At 46.4% G+C, this 20,656-nt stretch overlaps 1 long non-coding RNA gene across 1 annotated transcript; it reads right to left on the reverse strand.

Moving 5' to 3' along the window:
* Positions 1-1,033: 1,033 nt before the first annotated feature.
* On the reverse strand, positions 1,034-19,892 carry LOC142922525 (uncharacterized). Its single transcript, XR_012940128.1, has 4 exons — positions 19,757-19,892; positions 7,148-7,238; positions 3,908-4,030; positions 1,034-2,179 (listed from the first exon to the last, which is right to left on the reverse strand). It is a non-coding gene; the product is annotated as an uncharacterized LOC142922525 (long non-coding RNA).
* Positions 19,893-20,656: the final 764 nt, after the last annotated feature.

Below are 20,656 nucleotides of genomic sequence, written 5' to 3' on the forward strand. Positions count from 1 at the left end.
TATATTAATGCACACATTGTGTAGTAGTGGTATTATTATTAAACTCACCTTTAATGACGATGACCATAAACATGATTAAGAGTAACTAGTAATGAATGTGCGACTGTACGATGTGGACGTAGCGGAGGGGCCCCCCACGGTGAGCGGTGACGCAACGCGCGCAGTGGCCCGCGTCACGTGGTTGGCACCTCACGTGCACAGAGCGAGGCAGGCAGAGCCAGAGGGGCGGGGGGGCGGCGTTGCCTAGGCGACGTTGGCGTCCTCGCGGTCTACTCCACGGTCAAGCTGCGTGTCACTTGGTGACCCCCCCACCGCCTTTTACTGGACACCTGTGAGTGAGAGCTTGATAGCGCTTCGGATTTCTCCAGGGTCAAAACAGATTTTGATTCCCAGTACAGTGTGCACAGCACCTGTACGACGGGTCCTCGTTTAACGCAGTAGATGCGTTCCTGAAAAGTGCCGCGCTAAGCGAAAACTATTTCCCCCGTAATGAATGTCCAAGCGCAGTCAGAATTGGGTTACAAACAACTTGAGGGGACGCCGCCGCGTTACCGTCTCATCTCGCTCAACCGCGCAGCTCAAGAAAGTAGTTCGGCGTCGACTGCTCACAAGTCGCCTTATGGCGGTGCGCGTTCCCTAAATGAAGGCAACCGCGTTATAGCGTGAACACGCGGGACAGACCCAGTTGTCGTGTGCGGGTCAACTCCCTGAGATAAACTTGCTGCCGACTTCATGCGTTGTATACGCCCAGTGCTCAGCCAATTGTTGTGAGCGTCGCTCCTCTGTCCTCTGTTGTTAATGGAGGGAGACTGCACCCAACTGCCAAGTATCATCCTTCGCGAGCCTCTTCAAAACGCTCACCTTGACACCGCTGGAAGCAGCCATCGGACTTGACCTCACCCCACAACAGTGCAAGTTTAACCGCTCAACATTAAAACACAACGATGGGTCGCTTGCACCAATCGCACAACATCACAGCGTTGACTCTCAACTGTTACTTGTGTAGAGGGGGTCAGATTGTCCAGACATTCGGTTGATACTAATAGGGTTTATTTTTCCAGTATTGTAGATTATTTGAATTACATTTGTTTGGGCGTCAGGGTGGTGCAGTGGTCACGCCCGTGCATGGCATCTTCTGAAGGAGTGCCTGGCATCGCTTTCCTAATTCTGGTCCCTTTCTCTGCATGGGTTTACTCCCATAGCAAAACAACAACAAAAACATACACTGTAACTGGTACTAGCCAAACATCTGGGATTGTTTTTGTTATGCTGCCTTGCCCAAAATGGCATTTGGTGATAAAAAAATTTGGCAGGAATTGATGCACTAATGCAATTTGAACTCTTATATATTTTCATTTCATGACTTGCTTAGCGTTCATATTCTTGGTAAAGTCACGTAAATAGAAAACAAGAAATAAAATTCAAATTAAATAAAAAAAAAATTAAAAAATAACAAATAAAAAATAAATTGAAAATAATAAAAGCAAAAAACCCAGGACGTTTCAATCGCAACACAAGTGGTCTTTATTTTATTGTTTTTTGTTTTCTATTTACGTGACTTTACCGAAAGAACCAAGAATATGATTTCCTGCAGTCACGAAAGTTTTAAGTCAAAATTTGCTTCGCGTTCCTTTACTTTGCCCTCCTATCTGTTTGTATTGCTGTTTGTTGTTGTAACTTTCTGACTCGCCCCGACTGGACATCTGTGAAAAAAAGAGCTTCATAGCTCATCAGATTCGTCCAGCCTAATTAAAGATTCTGATTCTAACATTAACTGACCCAGTTTTCGCGCGGATATCATGGCCAGGATGCGGAACAAAGGGACCCCCGGTCACACTCACGTGGAATGCCTAGGGCATTGCACAGCAATTAAATGGACTAGTTTTGTGAGATTTATTTGGTGGCTTAGGGAAGGCCTTTATTCAACAATGTATATCATGGCCGATAAGAATTTTTATAGTTATACACCATAGCCCACGATTTCCTGCACCGTTCATTCACTTGAGGAGACTGCGCATGGTGGAGATGGATTACCCTCGGTATCCTGTCCCAAAGTAATTCCAGTGGTTCAGGTAGTGGAAGAGTTGCTAGAGCTTCTGGTTATTGCCGAAGCCTTGTGACTTTGGGATGAGAGCGTGGTAGGATGAGTGAAGCGTAGAGCTAAAGCTCCTGGAACATCCTGTACCCAAACAACACCAAACATTCAAAATCTTACAATGCTGCTGTTCCAGCACGAACAACATAACAATGAACACATTTTAACAAATTCAACGTAATGCAGGTAATTGAGTGGCTCGAGGTTAATTTCAATGTCAGAGCACCGAGCCAATGCCATTGAGGTCCTCCATTCAAAATTCAGTGAGCCATCTATCAACAAACGTTCCTGCGAATTAAGTGCAGGAATGCTGTGGTCTCAACTTGGTCACCAATGGCTGCACAGTAAACATCATGTCAAATGTGTTTTTGTTCACTGAAGCATATCCCAGCTCTGAGGGTTTGAATTCCATTTGACGTGTAATGAATTATCTTCAGCTTGGATTTCTGGTAAAGCACATCAGTGGCAACTTGTCTCTGAAACAGGGGTTCCTTGTTCGACAAACTGTGTTTCTGGAACATTCAAGCATCCTCAAGTGCCGTGGATAAGTAAGAGTTTTATCGTTCCACTATTGTTTTGTTGACTGTATCAGCTTTAACAGGATTTGCCCAAAACGCCTTAGCAAGGAAGGATGAGTCTTTGTAAGTTAGCAAATAGAGAGGGTGGAGACCTCAGCATGTAGACATCTCAACCACAACTCTACCTGGTCTCTGTTATTTATTAAATGAGCCAGCCCTTGCCACACTGAGGTTATACGAATGAACCTTGCATGCCACAGACAGGGCAGTGAACGGCAGTTGCTGCTATTGTTTTGGTTGTTTGTAGCTTTTTTTTGTACCCAGCGATGGCAAGCTCGTACTCCGAGTGCCCATAGAAGGAGGCTGGGTCAAAGATGACGGGCCCTTCATTAATCTCTGCAGCATTCCCAGTCCATATATCACTGTGGAGCAGTGCCAGAACCACCTCTACGTCCCGGAAAAAATCCCCCAACCGAAGCTGCACACCACGCAAAAAACAACACCGCTTTATTCATGATAACGTTTTTTTCGAGTTAGATCGCATAAATTTACATGCGTCGTACACCCACCTCCAATTGCAATGAGGCAATTGCCAGAAGTCAAAACGCTTCTGGCAATTGCTTGATGATGCTGGTTGTAATCACCAGCGAAAGGTCGTACTCATTTTAAAATGTTCCGCGTTTCCTCTCTAACACACCAGAGTGCCGAAGCAATAACATAAATGGCACGTTCTGTTCATGTCAGAAACATTACTAATGGGCGATCTAAGCCAAAAAAAACTTTATCATGAATAATATTGGTCGCGAAAGCCTGCGTGTGAAACACCACTTTACCTTTAAAGTCACCTCGAAAACCCACTGCGATCAAATGGGTTTCCCATATGGCTGTGCACATGATGAGCTACACTGCTGCATGTATTAACTCTTTCCTGCTCAGAGATGACCGCAAGTTGCGGGGTGCATCCCGTTCACCGCTGAATCTCGTGTACGTCATCGGAACGTAATAGGAAGTAAATATTAATTAACTTTATTAGTACCGAGGATCCCACAAGGCCGTGCGGGAACGTGTGTAGCACAGTTTGGTACCAGCTATAATAGAGTGCTGTCCTGTTGCTACGGTGCTCTGCGGCGAGTACAATGTCTTTAAAAACAACGGCGCTATGCCTCTCTAAATAAAATTACCGCTGAACCGCTTGCGGGTTCCGAGATTCGGTGGTGAACGAGACCCATCCTGAAATGAGCAGTCGTCTCGGAACAGGAAAGGGTTAAGGGCGAGAGTGAAACAGCTTACGAACCTGAAGCCGAGACCAGAGCTCGCGGGTTTCCCGTTCACCGTAGTCCTTCTCTATCATGTCCAGCTGAAGCTGCAGTTGCTGCCGTGAGAAGAACGTCACCCAGTCCTCCTGCCACTCATTCAGCTGGTGGCATAAATATAGTTTTATTACGGACATTTAGAAACATAAGCAAATAATACCTACTTTATTTGGCCAATCCTTGACCTAAAACAGTGATATTCACTCATTTTCGGAGGGGGGCCACTTTCGCGAATAAGACATTATCAGTGAAAGAGCCATCTCACATTTGAAACCATTGGGGGATTTGACAGCATGATGGGTGTTTTCACTTGTGTGTATTGTCGGGGACTGCACGTCAGGGGTCGCAGTAAAAAGGACACCAGGGACTGCCACCGGCCCACGGGCCTTGCAATGAAGAACACGGACTTAAGATGTCACCCAGAAACGTTGAATTTTACGTACAAATGGCTGGGTAATTCTTAAGACATAATTCGACACTCATGTTATGTACCGATTATCATGCTGTAGTCTTTGAACATCTCATTTTAGCCACCAATTGATATCCTCATAAAAAAATTACAACAGCATTGATCCTAACGATAGGTTCTGCGCTTAATTCCCACACCTCCGTTTAGCACGGTTGGCTATGTACGGTGGAAAGGAAGTTCAACATACATTCATACAAGTCTCTCAAACCCGGCTGAGTGTAATTGGTAATTAGCGAAAACATAACTGATTACGTGAACACTGGTTATGCAAGATCCATCTCTGAGGGAACTTCAGTGATATCTGGTGATGTCAGTTGTAACTGTGTGCCCTGTTATCAATGGTACAACTGTGTGCAATGGAAGAAAATATATGCATTTTTTTATCAAATATATTGTTTTATAAATTTGTGTACTTGCACAAGATAAAATGTACGCCAATCTAGTTCTTCTTAAAATGTAACCTTAAACCAATGTTACCATCATCAGTGGTTAATAGAATATTACACAAAGGACTCTCATATTTCTACGATGTAATACTAATTAGACTGACATCTGAACAACAGCTGATTTCACCGCTCCATGATAAAACTAATTTAATCAAGTAAACATTATTGCCGTTCCTATAAAACTTTGGTCACCCAGGCTGTCCTTCAACAAAAGGGTATATTAAATCTATAACATAGTTTTTTCTGGGTTAGATCGCATAAAAATGAATGAGCCGTTAAACCTACCACCACCTAACAGCCAATTAGTAAGGTTGTCACGTAAACGGAACATGCCAATCCGCTACTTGAACAGCAAACCGAAGTGTTGGAGAGAAAATCCACAACATTTACAATCTGAGTATGACGTTTCGCTGGTATTTACAACTATCATCATTAGGTGGACAGCCAAAATCATAGAGAAATCCTCCTGTTTCATTCCTTGGAGGGATAGATGTGATGACGTCACTTGTGAGCCCTTCACGAATTGGAATGTTCTGTTTATGTGACAAACCTTACGAATTGGCTGTCGGTGGCGGGTTTAACGACAAATTTATATTTCAACGATCTAACCCAAAAAAAACCGATATTATGGATGATATTGGCCGCGAAAGCCTACGTGTTAAACGGGTATATTCAAATTTAAATGGGCTACAACCAGTTTCATGACTTTAAAGCGGAGATCACATGTGGGATGTAACCACAGCATATAGCCGTATGAAACCCACATACTCTACATCCTCCTGCCCAGGGTCTATACCTGTTGGGAGAAATTTAAGACTGAAATTTTTATCAAAATCTGTAAAACACATGAGAACCTTAATTTAGCAGTCTCAAACTGACTGGGACCCCTGTCGTGACGGAGCAGCTGAACATTGCACAAAATCATCAACGCATATACAGATATATACCAAGGGTGACCAACTTTCCTGACCCTACCAGCAGCATACCATAATCTTCAGATGGCCGCGGGAGCCACAAGAGATAAAGATTAGCCATACAGAAGTTGACTCGTGTCGACTGGCTGTGGAATTTTGACTTTAGAAATCTCAGTGCCCTGGGAGTACTCATGGCCTGCCTCCGATACCAGATTGTTCTCACTTCATATAAAGTTAAATTGAAGAGTTACAAATTAGCAGCGCCTCTGCAGAGCCACACTTGAACTGCCCAGGAGCCACATGCAGATGCCGAGCAATGGTCTGGCCAACCATGGTATTTTCTGTACATTATAGACTTGTAAATCTAGCGTATATAAATAATTAGCTGAAAACATTTATTTTAGCATTTACTCTATTGCCCTTTAATGAATGAATAGCAAAACTACATGAACTCTCTCCTAAAGCCTTCTTTTGGCTAGCAGACCTTGACATTTATCTCCTGAACATATTGTGATTATATTCTTGGTTCTTTCGGCAAAGTCACGTAGAAGGGAAATAATACAAATAAAACATAATATAATAAAATTCTCACGACATTTCGGCCACAACGCAAACAGCCGTCCTCAGGTGAAGAAACAGAGCTGTCGGAAAGACAGCGTCTTAATGAACACTACCCAGCGTTCATTAAGACGCTGTCTTTCCGACAGCTCTGTTTCTTCATCTGAGGACGTCTGCTTGCGTTGTGGTCGAAACTTCGTGAAAATTTTATTATATAATGTTTTATTTGTATTATTTTATTATTTCCCTTCCACGTGACTTTACCGAAAGAAACAAAAATATGAATCCCTGCAGTCACGAAAGCTTTAAATCGAAAAATATTGCGATTAGCAAAAATATAAAGGGACGCAATGTTGAATGCTCTAAGTCTCCTTTGCAGAAGAGTTTGCCCTGATGGACTTAAATACAGATACTTTTAATAGCCATAATTCATATATTACCCAACATAATTCATATTCTGAAAAGTACATTGCACACACATGAACAATACAGTTCCCTTCATCACAAAGATGGCTAAAACAAAGAGATGAATGTGATTAGGTGTGGAAAAGCATGACCGCTGGCTGGCTAGTTGTGTTCATGTATGAAATAATGACAGCATGTGTCTATCTCATTCACTAGCTCAATCGCTTGATTTTTACGATTAATAAACAGCTGTATGAAATGTGTGTTTGTTTACACACAAATCGCCTGTTTACACATATTCATTAGATCCGATTAGCATGCCTACTCTCAGTGCGAAGGAATGTCAACATAATACATAGTTGACATGATGCTAGGGTTGGATCGGTGGGCCTAGTTTTCCACATGTTTTACATTTTCATGATTCAATACCGATAGTTTCTCTTCCTTGTGAAGCCTCTCTCCAATCTTCCTGTTGTGAAGGTGCATTTCAGCCAGATGCTGCCCCAACAAGCCTGAGCCCCTGTCAGAGTGTACAACACAATAGACCTGTCAAAGAAAACATTAACTTTATCATGTCAACAAACCCCAAGTAATAATTCATATGCAAACTAAACTACATCATATTTGTCCAGGTGGTCTGTGGCCAAGAACCTCGCTTGAAAATACGAATATATCAGTTCACATTCTGGTTTAGGTGACTCAAAACAATATTCTTCTGGGGTTTATACAATGAGTGTTACTTCCTGGGAAGTCAATCCTATGTAGACTATAAATGAAACCATTTTTTATATTACCAGAGCTATTTTTCAGAACCGACCTGGCCACAAATGATAGCCTAACGAAGTGGCTTATCACATGGAAATGTATAGCAGCCAAATGCTCAAAATACTCATGTTTCTAAATGTGCAGGGAAAAACTGGAGAAACCGGAGAAAAATCTGCACGACCACGGGGAGAACATGCAAACTTAAAATATACAGCAGGCGTCAAGGTCGGGATCGAACCTACGAAGTCCAATATACCAGGCGAGGCAGTTAACATCTCCTAGCCACCATGGCGCCCCATTCTCTGACTTATCCACCCACCCACCCACTCGTAAAGCCACCCACTCACTCACCCTGCCACGTACTGAATCTCTAAACCAACAACTCAACCACCCACTCACTCACCCTGCCACGTACTTAATCTCTAAACCAACAACTCAACCACCCACCCACTCATCCAACCTCTCACTTACTAAACCAGCCACTCACCAACCCACCGACCCACTCATCCACCTATTCACTTAAAATAGTTCAACTACAATTGAATTATTTTAAATTCACCAGGCAAGGCCCACTGAGCTATATAGATCCTTGTCGGAAACGACGTGGCAAACAAATGATAGCTCAAAGAAGTGGCTTATCACGTGGACATTTATAGCAGCCAAAGCCTCTAAATGTATATTTCTAAATATGCATGAAAAACTCGGAGGTCCCAGAGAAAAATCCATGCAACCACAGGGAGAACATGCAAACTCCAAATATACAGGCGTCACGATCGAGATCGAACCCACGATGTCTTATACAAATGGCGAGGGAGTTAACATTCCGCTACCCTGGCGCTCCACTCTGACTCAGCCTCCCACCCACCCACTCAAACACCCAGCCAAGCACTCATGAACCCAATCACCGTGGCACCCACTTAATCGCGAAACCCACTCACTCATCAACACACCCAGCCACTCACTTAACCACTTACCTACGAACCCACCTGCATACCCCCCACTCACTAACTCAACGACCCACTCACTCAACACTCCACTAACCCACCCAATCACCTATTCATGCCCCAAATCACACACTGACCCATTCACCCACTTAATCTATAACTCATGCACTCATCCACCCACCTGCTCACCAGCCACTTATCTACTCACCCACCCACTCATCCTGCCACCTACTCAACCTCTAACCCACCCACGCACCGAACTACCCACCTACCCAATCACCCATCCAATAAACTACAACTAAACTATTTTGTATTTTACCAGGTAAGCCCCACAGAGCTATATAAAACATTTTAGAAGTGATCTGGTTACAACTGATACGTGAACGAAGTGGCTTATCAAGCTGACATTTCTTCTAAACAAATCTTGACTCTAAATGGGGAGGGATGAATCTGGAGGACCCGGAGAAAGATCTACGAAGACACAGGCAAAACATTAAAACTCATAATATACAGGCAGCAGGGTCAGAATCGAATACACGATTTCCTGTATACTTAGTGAGGTAGTTAATATCTCACCATAGTGGCACCCCACTCTCTGACCCACTCACCCAATTACACACTAACTCACCCACTCAACCTCCCACATTAACTTACCCACCCACCAGTCACTCCCCCATTCACCCAACCACCCCCTCACTCACCCAACCACGCACCAACTCACCTACCCACTAACTCACCCACCCATCTTCTCCCGCACTCAGCCAGCCACCCGCTCAATCACGTGCCGACTAACTTACTCACACACTCACCGACCAATACACCCATTCACCCATTCACTTACCCACCCACAATCTCACTAGCCAAGCCAACCACCCAGCCCCTCACTCACCCACTTATTCAATCACTCACTACCCCACACACTCACCCAACCACTTGCTCACTTACCCATACGCTAACCCAACCACTCACTCACCGACTCACCCACCCACTAACTCATCAAAATTAATTCTCAACCACTCACCCAACCACCCACGCAATCTCATACCCACTAACTCACTCACCTACCCATTTATGCACTCACGCACCCACTTACTCACTCACGCACCCACCAACCAACCCACCTACCCATCTCTTCACTCACTCACCCACCCACACAGTCAATCACTCACCTACATACCTACCCACTAATACTCACCCACTCATCCAACAACGAACTCACCAACCCACCCGCCGACTCACTCAGGTACTAACCCACTCAACTTATAACCCACACACTAACCACCTAACAACCTACCCACACACTCACTCACTCACCCACACACTCACTCACTCATCCACCCACCCAAACATCCACTCACCCACCCACTAATTCACCCACCCACTCACTCCCTCATCCATCCACTCACCTACTCGCCCATCCACTCACTTACTCAATGAGCCACTCACCTTCTCACCCAGTACTTACACATCAACTGACTCTGCCACCCACTCAATTCCTAACCCACCCACTCACCCAACCAGCTGCCCACTCCCTCAGCCACTCACCTACTTACCCACCCCACTTACACATCCACTTACCCTGCAATCCACTCAATTTCTAATCCCCCACTCACCCAACCACCCGCCCACTCATCTACTCACCCATTACCACGGAATTATTCACCCACCCATCAGTCAACCACCCAATAATTCAACCACTCACAAACTAAATCGCCTATTAATTAAACCACCCACTACCTCAACCACCCACTAACTTAACCACCGAGCCACTCACCCACTCAGCAAGCCACCCACCTATATCTCTAACCCAATATTTCACTCACCCACCGCCCACTCACCTACACACTAAATTATGTTTATTTTACCAGGTTAGGCCCAATGAGCTACGTAGCTCGTTTTCAAAACAACCTTCACCACAAATAAACCGACCATTAAAATTATAGACTGATCATTTCTTTGTCAGTGGGCAAACGTACAAAATCAGCAGAGGATCAAATACTTTTTTCCCTCACTGTACATTGCGGGGGTCACAAAAATATCTCCAAAATCCTGAATAAACACAAAATCCAGGTCCAATTCAACACAGTACAAAAAAATCCGTGATCTGGTTCCATCTGTAAAGGATGTGGTTCCAGACATACAGTACCCGGGCGTTTACAAACTAAAGTGCGTCTGTGGTAGCAGCTACATTGGAGAAACCACACGACATATATCAGACCCCATCCGCGAACATAAAGCAGACTTGAAACACGGTAGGACGAACTCCTCTGCCGTGGCAGATCACTGTTATAATTCAGTGGGCTCACATGACATTGACTTCTCCAAGACAGAGGTTCTTTGCAAGCCAACCGGCTACCATGAGAGATTCGTTCATGAGGCCATCCACATATACAAGCACAGATACAATTTCAACCGAGAAGATGGATTCTGGCTTAGTAACCATTGGAAAGATGTTTTAAACCATTTCGGTTCTTAATTGATTGTATTTTATGGTGATTTTCAGACCGCAGCCCTTTCGCTGGCACTGCCTCTTAATACTTCTCACACCACGGTCAATGGTATGGTTTACAACATGTAGTATAATAATTAATAGTATAACATTGTAATGTTTAACATAACTCATAAGGCAATATATAGTATCGTAATTGCATAATGAATATACATCAGTGTGGTATATAGTTGGGTTCATAGAATAAGACATAGTGTAATATCACAAGTCTAATAGTTTATAATCTAAAGTATAGGGTAGTGTAAAGTAACGCATTGTATAATTCAAAAGTGGAATTTGTCTATGATATGATGTTATACAATGTAGTTTAGATTGGAAGGTATAATATTGTATTATATAGTAGTCCAGTTTACAGCATAGTCATAAGGCAACTCAGGACACAACAGCGCACCTTGGCTGTTGCACTTGCCCCTTTTCTTGTTTCCTCTCTGCCTGTGTTCCCAGCCCCCTCCCTCCTCCTCTCCGGAGGTGATGCAGGTAACATGCAAATTCATATTTTAACTCCGCCCACACAGCTTAATAGACGCGGTCCTTGCATGTCAGCGTTCATTCAAGCTCTGTCTTCCGGACAGACCTGTCTCTTCACTTGAAGAAGGCCACTTGTGTTGTGGCCAAAACGTCGTGAGAATTTTATTGTCTTATTTAATTTTATTATTTTATTCCCATTCTACGTGACTTTACCGAAAGAACCAAGAAGATGAATCCTTGCAGTCATGAAAGCTTTAAACTGAAATTTACTTTTTATTTCACCAGGCAAGGCCCATTAAGCTATATAGATCCTTTTCAGAATAGACCTGGCTACAAATGATAGATATACGAGTGGCTTATCACAGATACATTTATTGCAGCCAAATCCTCTAAACACATGTTGCTTCTAAATGCAGAGGGAAAACCCTGAGTATCTAGAACAAAATCCAGGCGACCACGGGTGAGAACTTGCAAACTCCAAATATACAGGCGACAGGGTCGGGATCGAATCTACCACCTCCTGTATACTAGGCAAAATAGTGAACATCTCACCACCTTGGCGCCTCACTCTCTGACTCAGCCATCCACTCACTTACACGCTAACTTACCCACTCAACTTCCCATGTTAAATTACCCACCCAGCCGTCACTCACCCATTCACTCACTCACCCAACCCGTCACTCACCCCTCCACTAACCCACCCACTCACTCATTAACTTGCCCACCTATCTTCTCAACCACTCACCCAGCATCCCACTCAATCTCATACCAAACTAATCTACACACACCCACACACCCACTCACTGACCCACTCACTTATGCACTCGCCCAACCACCCACTTACTCCCTCATGCACTCACCAACCCACCCACCCATCTCCTCACTCACACACCCACCCCATCAATCACCCACCCACTAACTAACACCCACACACTCACCTACTCACCCACTCACCGACCCAGCACTCACTCACCGAGCCACTCAATTGCTAACCCACCCACTCACCCACCCACCTGCCCACTCACTCACCCACCCACCTGCCCACTCACTCACCCAGTCACTAACGCACTCACTCAATGTATAACCCACCCACTACCCACCTAACCTCCTTCCCACACACTCATTCACCCAACCACATACCCACCCACACTCACCCATACACTCACCTACTCGCCCAGCTGCTCAATAATTTACCGAGCCACTCACCTAATTACCCAGCCACTCACCTACTCACTCACCCACTTACACATCCACTCACCCTGCCACCCACTCCATTTCTAACCCACACACTCACCCAACCACCTCCCACTCCCTCAGCCACTCACCGACTCACCAAATCACCCACTACCCAAATAACTAATCATCCACCCATCACTCAACCAAACAATAATAAAGCCACCCAATAATTAAACCACCCATTAACTCAACCACCCACTAACTCAACCAGGTTTATTTTACCAGGTCAGGCCCACTGAGCTATAAATATCGTTTTCAGAAGCACCATCGCCAAAAATTATAGCTCAAAAAAGTGGCTTATCATGTATACATTTATAGCAACCAACTCCTCTAAATACATGTTTCTAAATGTGGAGGGAAATCTACAGGCATTAGGGTCAGGATCGAACCCACAACCTTCTGTATACGAGGCGAGGTAGTTAACATATCGCCACTGTGGCCCCCCACTATATGACTCTCCCACCCACTAACCCACACAGTCACCCACTCACTTAAATACCCACCGTCACATGCATCCAGGCACTGACTCACCCAGCCACTCAGTACCCATAAACCCACCCAGGCACTCACCCATGCACTTGCCCACTCACCCACCCACCCAATTATCCACAAACTAAACTAAATGTTAAATATTTTTTTTTATTTTACCAGGTCAGGCCCACAGCAAAATAGATATTTTTCAGAAGCCACGTGACCACAAATAGCAGTTCAATGAAGTGGCTTTTCACGTAGAAGCTAAATTCTATAAATGCATGTGTCTAAATGCAGCAGGACAACCCGGAGAACTCTGATTAAATGTCACGCGACCACAGGAACAACATGCACACTCCAAATTTCCAGGCGTCAGGGTCGGGATTGAACTCACAACCTCCTGCATAAAATACGAGGAAGTTAACATCTCGCCACAATGGCACTCCACTATCTGACGTAGCCACCCACTCACCCACCCACTCACAACAAACCCACTCAACCCTGACAACTACTCAATCTCTAACCCACCAACCCAAGCACACAACAACCCACCTACCCATTCACCAACCCAGCCAATAAACTAAACTAATTTTATTTTACCAGGTAAGGGTCACAGAGCTATATACTGTACATCACTTTCAGTAGTGACCTGGTTACAAATGATAGGCCAACGAAGTGGCTTATCACGTAGACATTTATTGCAGCCAAATCCTATAAATGCATGTTGATTTTATATGCAGAGGGAAAACCCGGAGGACATGGAGAAAAATCCATGCGACCAAGGGGAGAACGTGCAAACTCCAAATATACAGGCAGAAGGGTCGAGATCGAAACCACAACCTCCTGTTTTCCAGGTGAAGTGGCTCGCATCTCACCACAATGGCGCTCCATTCTCCGACTCTCCCATCCATGAACCCACACACCCACCCACTCAAATACCCACCCATTAACTCAACAACCCATGAACTCAACCACCCACTAACTCAACCAGCCACTTACTCAACCAGCTACTTACTCAACCACCCACAAACTCAACCACCGAGCCACTCACACACTCACCAAGCCACTCTCTCAATCTATAACTCACACTCATGCATCCAGCTACTCACCCATCCACTCATCCACCCACCCACACACCAACCCACTCACCCACGCACCCAGCCAATCATAAAAAAACACTGAACTAAAACGATTTTTTTTTCCAGGTAAGGCCCACAGCTATATAAATCTTTATCAGAAGCAATCTGCCCACAAATAACAGCTCAATGAAGTGGCTTTTCACGTAGAACGTTATAGCAGCCACATTCTATAAATGCATGTTTCTAAATACGGAGGGACAACCCGGAGAACCCGGAGAAAATTCCACCCGACCATGGGGAGAAGATGCAAACTCCAAATGTATACAGGCTTTAGGGTTGGGGGGAACCTACGAACTCCAATATACCATATTCTTAGTTTTTTCGGTAAAGTCACGTTGAAGAGAAACAACAAAATAACAAAATATATATAAAACAATAAAAAATTCTCACGACGTTTCGACCATAACTCAAACGGTCATCATCAGGCGAGGGAGTTAACATCTCACCACTGTGGCGCCTCATTATCTGACTCACCCACCAACTCAACTACTAAAGCCACCCACACACTCACTCACCCACTCACAAACCCACTCACTCACTCACTAACCCACTGACTCATCAACACACCAAGCCACTCACTCAAGAACTTACCTATGCACCCACCTACACACCCACTCACTCTAAATATACAGACGTCAGGGTCGGGATCGAACCCATGACCTCGTTTATAAAAGACGAGGCAGTTAACATCTCGCCACCATGGCACTCCACACTCCGACTCAGCCACCTACTCACCCACCCACTCACAAACCCACCCACTGGATCTCAAACACACTCACTCACCAATTTACCCACCCACTCACCCTGACACCCACTCAATCTCCAACTGACCCACCCACGCACTCAAAATCCCACCTACCCACTCAACCATCCAATAAACTGAAACTAAACATTTTTTTTTTTTACCAGGTAAGGCACACAGAGGTATAGCAAGTGACCTGGTTACAAATAATAGGTCGACGAAGTGGCTTATCACGTAAACATTTATTGCATTCAAATCCTTTAAACGCATGTTGATTTGAAATGCGGAGGGAAAACCCGGCTATTTTAATGCACACAATGGACCAGAAGGACAAGCGCAAAGGGTTCACATAATGCGCATGCATAATGTACGTTGACTCATTAATCTCTCCCCCCCTCCCCACTTTGCATCAAGAGCGCCAAAGTGTGGTCACCACATCTATGCCTCTTTATAAGGAACGAAACAGACTAACTTCTCCACAAATCTGGCTGTCGCCTGATGAAGCTAGTTGTAATTACTGGCGAAAAGTTGTACTCAGATTGTAAATGTTGTGGCTTGACTCTCCAACACACCGGTGTGCTGTACTAGTGATAAATTGGCATGTTCTGATTACGTGACAACCCTTACTAGTTGGCTGTGTCGGGTGGTGGTGGGTTTTAACGACACATTTATATATTTATGCGATCTAACCCAAAAAACCCTCTATTATGGATAATATTGGTCGCGAAAGCCTACGTGTAAAACAAATCCCAAGGAATAAAAAAAATCGATGCGACCACGGAAGAAGATGAAAACTCCAAATATACAGGCTTCAGGGTCGGGATCGAATTGATTACATCCTGTATTCTGGGCGAGGGAGTTAACATCTCGCCACTGCGGTGCCTCATTATCTGACTCACCCACCCGCTCAACTACTAAAGCCACCCACACCCTCACTCACCCACTCAAAAACCCACTCACCCTGCCACCCACTCGCTCATACAAATCGGGCATCAATACCGTTGCTTTGTATGATCTGTGAAACGCAGAATATTGCAGATAAAATCGGACATTTCGAGCTTGCTGCAGGATCGATTGAGTGGAATCAATACAATTAGTCTTGATTCACGATCAACAAAGACCATATATAGGAAAATCTCTGATCGGTGATTTGGATTGCATCATATTGCAGCGCCCCTTTGATGATGTTATAAAGCACTTGCCCCAACAGTCTGTTAAAGGCTACACGGGGGATCTTTGTGTGCGAGTAGCTCACAGATGCTTGAGAGATCTGGGCACTGTCCGATCATCAGTGAGCTCCTCCGGCAGGCGAGGCTGAGTTGGCTGTTGTCTGTGCATTAAGAGGTGTTAAATATCCCACGCAGAGGAGTCTGCTTATAGGACAGATAAAAGGTTCATCTTCTTTGGTTCTTTCGGTAAAGTCACGTAGAATTAGAATAAAATAATAAATTGATAAAATAAAATAACACAATAATATTTTCCCGACGTTTCGGCCACAACACAAGCGGCCTTCATCAGGTGAAGGGACGAGACTGTCTGGTAGGACAACGCTGGAGTGTTGTCCTACCAGACAGTCTCGTCCCTTCACCCGATGAAGGCCGCTTGTGTTGTGGCCGAAACGTCGTGAGAATATTATTGTGTTATTTTATTTTATCAATTTATTATTTTATTCTAATTCTACGTGACTTTACCGAAAGAACCAAAGAAGATGAATCATTGCAGTCACGAAAGCTTTAAATCGAAAGATAAAAGGTTCTTCACGTACCGTGTCCCGTGTCACCTAAACGTTAAATGGGGCCCCGGTAAATTCAGTGTCCACCGCTGAATCATCTTTCACCATCACCACTCGTCCATGAAGGCCAATGCGACGAGGCCATAGATAGACGGCGCGTTATAACGGAGAAGGGGGGGACCAGGAGAAACGTCGTACTACGTGACATCACAACACCCTGCACACAACCGTAGTGGCAGATTAGGGTGCGCATCATTCACGAATATGTGGTTTAAGTGGTTGAGAGTAGATTTTGGTGTAAACTGATCACGATGCTTTGCGTGGCCTGCATTTAAAATGTTATGTGTGGGTGCGTGAGCAGATATGAGTGGGTGAGTGCGTCAGTAAGCCGGTAGATGAGTATGTGGGTGGATGGAGGGGGATGGGCGGGAACGCCATGGGCTGGAGTGGAGGCGGACTGATGCGTTATGGGAGGATATGGAGCTGAGTGGGCTTTGCCGACGACTGGTACCAGCGGTGTCGGGATCGGCCTCTGCGGGGGAGGCTCGTGAAGGACGCTTCTACTGGGCAGTTGGAGACAGTCGCCCTCCACCAACAACGGAGGAGTGACGCTCACAACAACGAGCGGAACACCGGATGATAAATATGCAGCAATTTGGCACAGTACGGGGTACAGGTGGTGCATCTGCCAGTCATCTCAGTCAGCCAACCCATGGCACCTGGGTCTGTTCCAGGACCTCCGGTCAGCGAGCCTTCGACACTTCACGTGGCTTCAAAGTGCACCTGGCCTGGCACAGGCGCCGTGGTGACGTCACTGTCACATATTGGCGAATGGCGAAGGTCGATAACGCGGCGGTGGTTGTGAGAAATGCCATTTTGGGGGGGGGGGGGGGGCGCCAAACCTGACCAGCTGTAAACCTCACGTCGCCTCGCAGCCACACAGTGGCAACAGGGAGTTCTGGATGGGTGCAAGGGGCTGGTAATCCCCCTCCACCTTCAACTAAATAACCACACACGCGAGCCCTTGGGGCTCTCTGTGAGTCGATGGATCTGTGTGTGGTGAGTCTATGGGTCTCTGTGAGAGTCCGTGGGTCTCTGTGTGGTGAGTTTATGTGTGTCTGTTTTATGAGTCTATAGGGCTCTGTGCGAGTCTGTTTGATTCGGTGGTTCTCTGTGTGATGAGTCTATGCGTTTTTGTATGACTCTATGGGTCTCTATGTGGTGATTCTATGGGTCTGTTTGGTGAGTCTATGGGTCTCTCTCTGAGTCTATGGGTCTCTGTGGGGTGAGTCTATGCGTCTTTGTGGGGTGAGTCTATGCGTCTCTGTCTGATGTGTCTATGGGTCTCTGTGGTGAGTCTATGGGTCTCTGTGGTGAGTCTATGGGTCTCTGTGGTGAGTCTATGGGTCTCTGTGGTGAGTCTATGGGTCTCTGTGTGAGTATGGGTACGATTGAGTCTATGGGTATCTGTCTGGTGAGTCTATGTCTCTGTTTGGTGAGTCTATGTCTCTGTTTGGTGAGTCTATAGGGCTCTGTGCGAGTCTGTGGATCTGTTTGAGTCTGTGGTTCTCTGTCTGATGAGTCTATGGGTCTCTGTGGTGAGTCTATGGTTCTCTGTGCAAGTCTGAGGGTATGTGCGTGGTGAGTGTATAGGTCTATGTGTGATGACTCTATGGGTCTCTATGTGATGGATATCTGTGGTGCACATATCCTGGCACAAGCGCCGTGGCGTCATCACCACCACTAAGTGGAGAATGCTCCTACCCCTGCTCCTGCTTGTTTTTGTGCTCGGGAAGGAGAGAGAAAACTAGACTAAGGTCCACTGAGCTAAACATCTCTTCTTCAGAAGCGATTTGGCACCAATGATAGCTCAACGAAGTGGCTCATCATCACAGTCACGAAAGTTTTAAGTAAAAACTTTAAACGAATGTTTCTAAATGTGGAGGGAAAAACCGGAGGACCCGGAGAAAAAGTCCACACGACCACGGGGAGAGACAGAGACACGCAAACTCCAAATATACAGCAGGCATCAGGGTCGGGGTCGAACCCACAACCTCCTGTACACCAGGCGAGGTAGTTAGGGGGGAAAGCAGAGACAGCGAGAGAGAGGAGAATTAGTCAAACTCACACTCAGTATTACTAACTAACCATGATACACTCGCCATGATACTCACCATCATACTCACGCATTCACCATCATACTCACACACAAGCCCACACACATCAACTGTCGCCATTCACCACTACGTGGCGGTGATGTCCCCACAATAACTCAGGTGCCAAGGTTTGACGGCTGTGCCAGGCTAAGTGCAGGAGGAGGCCACGGGCCAGACTCAGGTGCCATGGGTTGACTGCTCTGCCTGGCTAGGTACAAGAGGAGGGCTAGACCCTGGTGCTATGGGTTAACTCGTGTGCCACCACCTGCACAACCACCACAATAACAACCACACAACAATAACCACGACCAACAACTGTAACCACAGTTTAACACGTAGGCTTTCGCGACCAATATTATTCATAATAACGGTTTTTGGGTTAGATCGCGTTTATTTATAAATGTGTCGTAACCCTCCACCACCCGACACGGCCAATCAGCAAAAAAAGTGTCACGTTGACAAAAGACAAATAATTCACTACTTTAGCCCACCGGTGTGTTGAAGAGTGAATCCACATTTACAGTTTGAGTACTGGGCTAAAGTAGTGAATTATTTGTCTTTTGTCAACGTGACACTTTTTTTGCTGATTGGCCGTGTCGGGTGGTGGAGGGTTACGACACATTTATAAATAAACGCGATCTAACCCAAAAACCGTTATTATGAACTGTAACCACAACTATAATTTAACCACAACTATAATTCCCATCAGCCACACGGCCCTCTGGGAGTGCCTCTCAACAGCAGCAGCAGCAGGGCCGAGCTCTGCTTGAAGCAAACTCAGCAGAACGTGACGGCTGTGGGCCAGGCGCCTCCTCTGTCTCCCCCCACCGCCGCCGCCGCCACTGCTGATGTGGACACACCGCGCGAGGTTCTCACCTTCAGGCTGAGTCGACGTAGAGGAGGCCCAGCGAGCCGCCGCTTCAGAAGCTTTCGCGAGCCACTGACGGTGGCCGTGAGCTGGAATCCAAATCAGCCGCTCGCCACCCACAATCCACAGCGCGCGCCGCCTCCACTCGGCCCCGGCCTAAGCGGAAGTAGCAGCGGGGGAGGGGGGCGGGGCATGGGGGGTGAGGGGGCGGGTGACGAGGGAAGGGGGTTGGGGCATGGGGGGTGAGGGGGCGGGTCGCGAGGGGGGGCATGGGGGGTTGTGAGGGGGCATGGGGGGTTGCGAATGTGGAGGGGCGGGGGGGGAAGGGGGGTCACGAGGAGGGGCGGGGGGGGGCAGGGGGGGTAGCGAGGGGGAGGGAAATGTCGGGCCATGGGGCGTGGTCGCGCATGGGGAGCAGGGGGGGAGGAGCTCAGGTGTGAGGGGGAGGAGCTCATGGCTCTGACGTCACGGGGGCGTGGTTACTTTGTACCGCCCCCGCGTCTCGTGCCACGTGCTTCCCATTGGCAGTTTGGCCGTTAGAGAGGCCCGGACAGACCCCAGAGCAGGAGTGGAACCGAGCTGTGGGTGAGTGGTGGCGGTGGTGGTGTGAGTCTCTCTGTGCGAGGCTGTGTGAGTCTCTCTGTGTGAGTCTGTGTGTGAGTCTCTCTGTGCGAGTCTGTGTGTGTGTGAGTCTGTGTGTGTGTGAGTCTGTGTGCGTGAGTCTCTCTGTGTGAGTCTCTGTGTGCGTGTGAGACTCTGTGTGAGTCTCCCTGTGTGAGTCTCTGTGTGTGTGTGAGTCTGTGTGTGTGAGTCTGTGTGTGTGTATCTCTGCGTGAGTCTCTGTGTGTGTGTGAGTCTCTGTGTGAGTCTGTGTGTGTGAGACGCTCTGTGTGAGTCTCTCTGTGTGT

The sequence above is a fragment of the Petromyzon marinus genome, unplaced genomic scaffold, assembly GCF_048934315.1.
Source record: "Petromyzon marinus isolate PM22_M1 ecotype Great Lakes invasive population unplaced genomic scaffold, UKy_Petmar_22M1.pri1.0 PM_Scaffold_1, whole genome shotgun sequence".
NCBI classification, from domain to species: domain Eukaryota; kingdom Metazoa; phylum Chordata; class Hyperoartia; order Petromyzontiformes; family Petromyzontidae; genus Petromyzon; species Petromyzon marinus.